The sequence below is a fragment of the Ovis canadensis genome, chromosome 20 (genome assembly GCF_042477335.2).
Source record: "Ovis canadensis isolate MfBH-ARS-UI-01 breed Bighorn chromosome 20, ARS-UI_OviCan_v2, whole genome shotgun sequence".
Lineage (NCBI taxonomy): Eukaryota > Metazoa > Chordata > Mammalia > Artiodactyla > Bovidae > Ovis > Ovis canadensis.
This window is the reverse complement of record NC_091264.1, coordinates 63,489,339-63,497,695: the sequence shown is the minus strand read 5'-3', so window position 1 is coordinate 63,497,695 and position 8,357 is coordinate 63,489,339.

Here is an 8,357-nt window from a genome sequence, read left to right as displayed (position 1 = left end):
GGTTTTCGTCTATAAGATGTGGTGTCAGAATGAGAGGTAATCTCCGTGAAGTCCTTAGCCTGGGGTGGCCGTGTGCTGTGTGCTCACTAAATGTTAATCACAGAATATGTAATGCAAATTAAGGGTCACTATGGGTAACCAGCAAACCTTAAGAGATTCATTATTGTGGCCATGACTCCAGTTGGCATTTCCAGCAGTTTTGGCATAGTTCTTGAAATGCAAGCCCCCTGCCTTCAGGATTTTTCTAAGTGTGCCAGAATTCCCTCTCAGTCTTACGTAGGAACTTCTGATGGTTTATAAAGTTTAAGTTCACTACCAACACAATTTTTTAAAAGTTTTTTCTGACAAAAAGGAGAAATCACGGAGCTTCAGTTCTTCGGGCACACAGAAAACTCAAAGGAGTGGAGGGCATTTTCAGCTATGAGGACGTTTGAATTGAAACAAAGTCAATTCGAACGACATTAGGAGTTTGGCTAATCAAGCCAACGTAACCACAAGTTGCATCTCCCGTTGGTCTCAGCACCAAGACTGCAAGGCTGGGCTGGCCAGGAATGACAGGGAGGAAATTAGATGAGTCTGCAGACACGGCTGGTTCTGAGACTCTTTTCCAAAAGAGATGCTTCAGCCAGGGGGAGGGGCACCTGCACGTCACAGGTGGGAAGCGGGAGAAGGTGGTTCAAGGGCTGAGTCTGAACCCTGCAATGGTCCAGCCCCACCTCTTACTGGCTCTGTGACCTTGGGCTGGTCACTTAACCTTGCTAAGCCTCAGTTTTTCTAGTGGTAAAGCCAGATGTTCTTAATGTACCTGGCCCAGAGCAAAAATGACCCATAACAAATGTGGTCATTGTTGTGATTAAGATAGAATTCAGTGAAGACCCAGAGGACTGCCCACAAAAGCCCCAGCAAACCAGGAGGCAGTGGGGAGGATGGGCTCCACCAGTCCTGGGCCGGCTCCACGGGAGGTGAAGACTCAGCTCCCTCCTCCTCGTCCCTGACTTTTGCCGCAGCCCCCACCCTGTTTCAGGCTCCTGTCAGCTCTCACCGGGATCTCAGTGGTCATCTGGCCTCCTCCAGCCATCTTCAGGCCAGTTTATCCTCCCTGGTGCTGCTGTTGTTTAGTTGCTAAGTCGTGCCTGACTCTTTGTGATCTCATAAACTGAAGCACGCCAGGTTTCTCTGTCCTTCACAATCTCCCAGAGTTTGCTCAAATTCATGCCCGCTGAGTCGGTGATGCTATCTAACCATCTCATCCACTGTCACCTGCTTCACCTCCTGCCTTCAATCTTTCCCAGCATCAGGGTCTCTTCCAATGAGTCGGCTCTTTGCATCAGGTGACCAGTGTACTGGAGCTTCAGCTTCAGCATCAGTCCTTCCAATGAATATTCAGGGTTGATTTCCTTTAGGATTGATTTGCTTGATCTCCTTGCTGTCCAAGGGACTCGAGGGTCTTCTCCAGTCCCACAGTTCAAAAGCATCACTCCTTCGGTGCTCAACCTTCTTTATGGTCCAACTCTCACATCTGAACCTGACAACTGGGAAAACCATAGCTCTGACTAGATAGACCTTTGTCAGCAAAGTGATGTCTCTGCTTTTTGATATACTGTCCCTGATGTTACTAGACATCATTTCCTATGACCAAGTTGCAAACCCTCAGAAAATCCTTCAACAAAAGTTTTAGTGAGATCCAGCCCGGATTTCTTGGCACAACCACGGCCTTCCATGACCAGGCAAATGCTTCCATCTCCTGTCTCACACGCACCCACAGCACATGGGAGAGTCTGGAAGCCAGAGAAAGACAAGCTGTGCTCTGCGGCTCCCTAGGTGATAAGACACCTGCTGGGGGCAGAGGAAGGACATTTACCTAAGCGTTTACCTAGGTCAGCTCTCACATGGGCCGCACAGTAAAATCACCCTGGGGACTTTCTAAAACGTGCCAAAGCTCAGACCACACCCCAGACCAACTGTCGCAGAGTCTCTGGGGGCGGGACCCAGACATTGCTATGTTTAAGCACCTCTGGTCATTCCGATCTGTGGCCAAGATTGTGGACCACAGGTATACCCTCACTCTCATCTTTTATTAATCTATTTTTGAAATTAACTTTTATTGAGTATAGTTGATTTAAAATGTTGTGTTACTTTCTGCTGTGCAGCAAAGTGAATCTGTTATCCATATCCATATCTCCACTCTTTTTAAAGATCCTTTTCCCATGTAGGTCATTGCAGAGCATTGCGTAGAGTTCCCCGAGCTCTATCGCAGGGGCTTACTGGTTATCTGCTTCACCTATAGTGGTGTCTATGGAATGTGTGAGAATGCCATCATCCTCATCTTTTAAAGGAAGGAGTCTTCTCTCTTATTTGAAGTCCAAATACATCAACCTCAAATTTTTTAAGATCAGCCACCTGCTAATAGCTGCGCACTTTTGGGAGGAGCAGTGACCAATTTTGGGAAGTGGATGTCAGGGTGGTGAAGAAGCGTGATCAAATCAGGAACTGGGAGGTCGGCCAGGCTCCTGCCAGGCCTGTGGTTTTATGAAAACCCTCCTGAATGTCAAGAAGCAGGGGCTCTTGTGGCCTGGGCAGCTCTGTGGACAGCCCAGGCCCGTCCAGCTTGGCTCAGCAGGACCTGCGAGGGGAGGGAGGAAGTGACTCAGGGCTGCCCTCTCCCCAACAGCAGGACTGGGCTGCAACCTTTTGTGAGAGGACAGGTGAAAATAGCAGCAGCACTTGAGGAACAGCTCAGAAATCTCTGCTTCTGAACCGTCCGATTACGTGATTGAGGGTTAGTGATCTGAAGAAGGGCAGGCACTAGCTGTTGGTCATCTGGTGCGTGTCCTGGGCTGGGTGCTCTCAGGGGGTCTCGCTCAGTCCTCGCCAGGACCCGGTGAAGCTGCTGTGTCGTCTTCTTCGTGTGCACCAGTGATGGCGAGAGAACGGGCCAACAGCAGGGATGTGACGGATCCTGGCACCCGTGCGTAGAAGGCCCGCTGCGCGCATTTGCTGGTTGGCTCCCCACCTTGCCTGCCCCTGGCTCCAGCCCAACTCGGACAGTGAGGCGTGGACTTCTCCAAGAGCCAGCACGCTCCTGGCTGCATCCTGGGGCTCGGGTGAGGATGTGGAGACGGTGACAGCAGAGCCTGACGCAGACCTTCTTCTTTCTCAGCCCTTTCGCCGGGCTTCTCTCTCCCCAAGTTCTTAACGTCGGGGTGCAGTGGGGCCCAGCCCCGCATTGTTTTCCTGGTCTAGGCGTCTTTTGCCTTCAGATCCACACGTGTACTGATCCTTCCACTTTACGTCTCCAGGCCAGGGCTCCTGAACCCCAGACTGTGCTCTGCCTACCCCGGACACACTGTCTCCCGTGGGCACCTAATAAACCTCTCAGATCCACATGCAGGAAAACTGACCACCCCTCTGACACTATTCCCGCCTGCAACCTTCCCCATCTCAGCTGATGGCAACTCCATCCTTAGAGGTGTTCAGTCTCAGGAAGCTGGACTCTGCTTTCTTTCACCTGCTTTGACCTACCTGAGTCCAGACCCCAAACCTATGAATTTCCCTTCCTCATCTCCCCCTACTCAGATGGGCAAGGTCATGTTCTCCACGACTGCAGCCAGGCTAACGACGGTAGCTTTGCACGACAGCAGCATTCCTGGGCATCTTTCGAGATGCGGATGGCCTGCAAGGTAAGTATCGTTTTGCGAAAGGAGCTTCAGTTTCTCACGTGCCCATGCGTAGTCTGCGTTTAGTGGTACGCAATATGAAATGTATTGCAGCCATGAGCGGCAGTAAAATATTTCCAAAGCTGTGGGTTAGTTGCTGTCTTCCTCTGCTAGAGCACATTTTCTCTTCTCTACCTTAAAAACAAAACAAAACAAAAAGTAAGTGAGATTAAGCTATGAAGTTCAGTAAGTTGGGGTATTAAATGCTCTTTGACTTAATGAAATTTTCAATTTATGATGAGTTTATAAGGCCGTAATCCCATCATACGTTGAGGAAGAGCTGTGTTTGACTTTGGGCTGACTCGGCAGAGAACAGCTGATGAAAGTTGTGTTCATTTTCCATTGCTCCCATAACACACGACCACACACCTAGTAACGGCAACAGCATAGATTTCTCGTCTCCAGTTCTGTAAGTCGGAAGGCCAGCACGGGCCTCACCAGGTGAAAACCAACGCGTGGGCAGGTTGCATTCCTTCCTGGCAGGTCGGGGTAAGTCCGTTTCCTGCTCAGTCAGGTTGCTGGTAAATTCAGTTCCTTGCGGTTGTGAAACCAGGGTCCCTGTTTCCTTGCCGACTGTGAGCTGAGCGCCATCCCCAGCTTTTAGGGGCCACTGTGGCTCCTGACCTGGGGCCCCTTCCTTCACCCTCAGCTCCTGCAGCCCTCACGCTCTGAGTGTCTCCGCCTTCCTTCCCGTCTCTTTGACAGCAGCTGGGACATGTTCTCCACTTGGAGGGACATTTTTGGACCCACATGCATCACCCAAGGTTCTCAATCTCTCTCTCAGTCTTTGACCTCGTCTGCAAAGTGAAGTCCACGTTCCAGGGACTAGGAGGCAGTCATCACTGAGGGACCACGGTTTTGCCTTCTCAGAAGCGTTCATTTGATTTAGGTGTGCTGGGCGTTGAAGAGATTTTCTTTAGCCACTTGAGCTTTTCCGTGAACAAAAAAAATCCTCGTAAAGCCTCCAGCCTTACACTTCAGATATTTCAGAGCTGCAGCTGTTGGCATTTCTTGGAGGATGCCTTTATGTTTTAGTAAACTCTCAGAACATTATTACCCTCCCCCGAGCTTACACACGGCCCCAATACCATTATTTTATTTCTCACACTGCTTTTGGCCTCAGCGTCATCAACTGCAATGCAACTTACTTTTCCTTGTTGTATATGTTCTCTTTCTGTTAGGTCCTTGGGAGAGGGCCCAGATGATAAAATTTTCCCTATTTTTCCAGAAGGAAAAGAAGTCTCCAGGAAAGAGAAAGCACTGTCTCAACTGCCTTCTATTTTGTTTTCCTAGATTTTCAAATTTTTATATAGTCCTTGCATCTTGATTTTTCCTTAAGGATGTATTTTTACAGAACTGTTGGTGCAGTTTCCTTGCATCTTCACTTCATGTCATGAATATAACCATAGATTTTCTTTCTTAAAAATTCAACAAGAAACATATCTAACATGTTTCTCTTTATGATTACTGGATTTTTGCACAGTTGATATAATTCAGCCATTAAGAAACCAACACGACTGGGCTCCAAAACAGCTGAGTTGATAAATACATCGATAATCTGACCAATTTGGGATTAGGTAATATCCAGATGTTTTAAGAGCTGACATTAAAGAAAGGAAAAAAATATCCCATCTTTGTCAATTTAGTGAACCAATAGACCCTAAATTTTAGTTGCCGTTTCTGGCCGTGTAATACATTTACCCATGTGGTTGCCTCATCTTTACATTTGAGAGCAGTTCAATGAAGTTTCTTAAATAGGAAAATGTTTAAACTATGATATTAGGTGAATAAAAGACTACAAAACAACTCATACAGTCCCAACCTTTGTGTCAGTTCTGGCGTGATCAGAAAGCACTGGAGTGTTATGCCATGCAATCAGCGAGATGAACTAGACGCCATTCGGTTATACTGTCAGTATCTGAACAGTCAATCAGAAGTAAGCGCTCTACATACAACTTTGGGTGAAAGCCTTCTTACGGTGCTTTATATGTTGAAATTCCATTGTCAGCTGATGAGAAAATAAGTATCTGGTATTTCAAGAGTAAACCCCCGCATTTCTAATGATTCCTTTGGAAACTCTTAACTTCACATATGAAAATGATTATGAAAAGCTTTCCAATTAACCAAGCTGGTGTGCCATGAAATTTGAGGAGGCTAAAGGGTTTGATCCCTGGGTTGGGAAGATCCCCTGGAGGAGGGCAGGGCAACCCACTCCAGTATTCTTGCCTGGAAAATCCCCATGGACAGAGGAGCCTGGCGGGCTGCAGTGCATGGGGTCACACATAACTGGAAATGACTGAGCGACTGAGCGCAGCAGGAAGAGACGCGGCAAGTGGCTGCAGACACGATCCTGGATGGGTCTGGCTCGGAGAGAAATGAGTACGAGGGGACCGTTTAGTCTTCTCATCTGAGGTTGTTGACGTTTTTCTTTGCTGGGACCTCCAAGGTGATGATAATCCCTAATTAGAGACTCACTAATCATGCAAAGGTTTATCACAGAGAAAAAAAATAAGGGTAAATTACTGCCCACCAGAGAGGAATTTGGGAACCACAGGATGGTAACAATGCTTGACACTGATAGATCACTCCAGAAAGGAAGTTTATAAAGTCCTAACAGCTCATAAAAATCAATGTGTTCTCCATAGAAAGAACAGGAAAGAGATGACTGTCACAAGTCTGTTTTTTTCCTTTTTTTGCCTCCTTTAAGACATTTGAATCATCAGATTTCCCATATTACTAACTTACACCGCATGAGGCAGTCATCCTTTGATGGCAGAGTGCCAAAACATTCTTAGAAAGTGGTTTGGAAGGGAGGGGAGTAAGTGTTTCCTTGATCTGGACTTGGAGTTCTGCTAAGAGCCACCATGTCTAGGACTCTACCGACACGCTCCCCTCTGACTTCCTGCGAGATGGTTCTAAGGAGTGGGACCGGGAGCACGAGGCAACAAAGCCGTCAGTGCACCGTGAGTTTTCAAGTCACTTAAAGTGGCACGCGTGCTCGCAGAGGGACATGGGCACGGAGATGTTGGGCTGTTTGTTGACTCATTCATTCTTTGATTCGTGATCAGTGGTTATGTGCACTCAGCGGTCAGTATTGAGTTTCTTCTCTATGCAAAGGTCCTAGCCAAGACTGTAGGTACAGAAACATATATGAGAGATACGCTCTGCTTATAAGAACCACCAGGCAGGCCCTAGCTGCCTGAATTCATTCATTCAAGGCATGCTGCTACTGCTGCTAAGTCGCTTCAGTTGTGTCCAACTCTGTGCGACCCCAGAGACGACGGCCCACCAGGCTCCCCCATCCCTGGGATTCTCCAGGCAAGAACACTGGAGTGGGTTGCCGTTTCCTTCTCCAATGCATGAAAGTGAAAAGTGAAAGTGAAGTCGCTCAGTCGTGTCCGACTCTTGGTGACCCCATGGACTGCAGCCCACCAGGCTCCCCTGCCCATGGGATTCTCCAGGCAAGAGTACTGGAGTGGGGTGCCATTGCCTTCTCTGCATTCAAGGCATATTGATTGTCTACTCTAGATTAGGCAATGTTCTAAGAAGCTTCTCTTCTAGTTGGAGTGACTGTTCAGTCACCAAATCGTGTCGGACTCTTTGTGACCCCATGGGCTGTAGCCTGCCAGGTTCCTCTGTCCATAGAATTCTCTAAGCAAGGACACTGGAGTGGTTGTCATGTACTTCCCCAGGAGTTGGGATAAATAGCAATTAAACAAGTTAAAAAGGGTGTTCCACTTCGCAAAGAAAATGAACCTAGTATATGAGATATGTAGTCATGTTATTTGACCAAATGGAGCTTAAAATGCATTATCTCTGGAGACATTTTAAGCAAGATGTTAATGTCAACCTATAAAACCTTTTCAGCTTGGGGCCTCTGGGGCAGAGAAATTGTGGTGTGGTCAGAGAATAAGGCAGATGCTGGGCCAAGTAGGGACAGGCCTATTATAGAAACAGCAAGTGAAAATTCAAACCCTGAAGGGTCCTCCCATCTCTTTGCTTCCCTTCCCTGTAGCAGACATACACCTGTGACTTGGTATTTTTCACCCCGTTTCATAATGTCGCACCTGCTCAGAAATCAGTCTCGGCAGTGCTGAGCCAACTCCTTTTCATACTGACAGCGGTATTATAAAAAGACCCTAAGGAGAGGACTACTGCCTGCAATGCAGGAGACACAGGAGTTTCGGGTTCATTCCCTGGGTTGAGAAGACCCCCTGGAGGAGGAAATGGCAGCCTGTTCTAGTATTCTTCTCTGGGAAATCCCATGGACAGAGGTGTCTGGCAGGCTATAGTCCATGGACTAGCAAAGAGTTGGACACGACTGAGCAACTCGGCACACAATGAGAGGATTACAGAGAGAGGGGCAAAACCCGAAGAGGCTACTTTGGTATAAGTGAGCGTGAGCTTGGGAGTTACCCCCTCTCTGAGTTGGGTGTTCAGAGAGAAGACGTGTCCTTTGCATGAGTAGAGATGGCACCTGCCTGCTGGGGTGCAAGTCTGCAGCAGAGATGGTTGCTTTGTTTTAGCTCCACACTTGCAAAGGAAGAACCATGTATTCTTTAAAACATGCCATTCATTCTGAGAAGATCTTTTGTGTATTAATTCTTCTTTCCATGTACCTCCATTCATAACCACACAGCT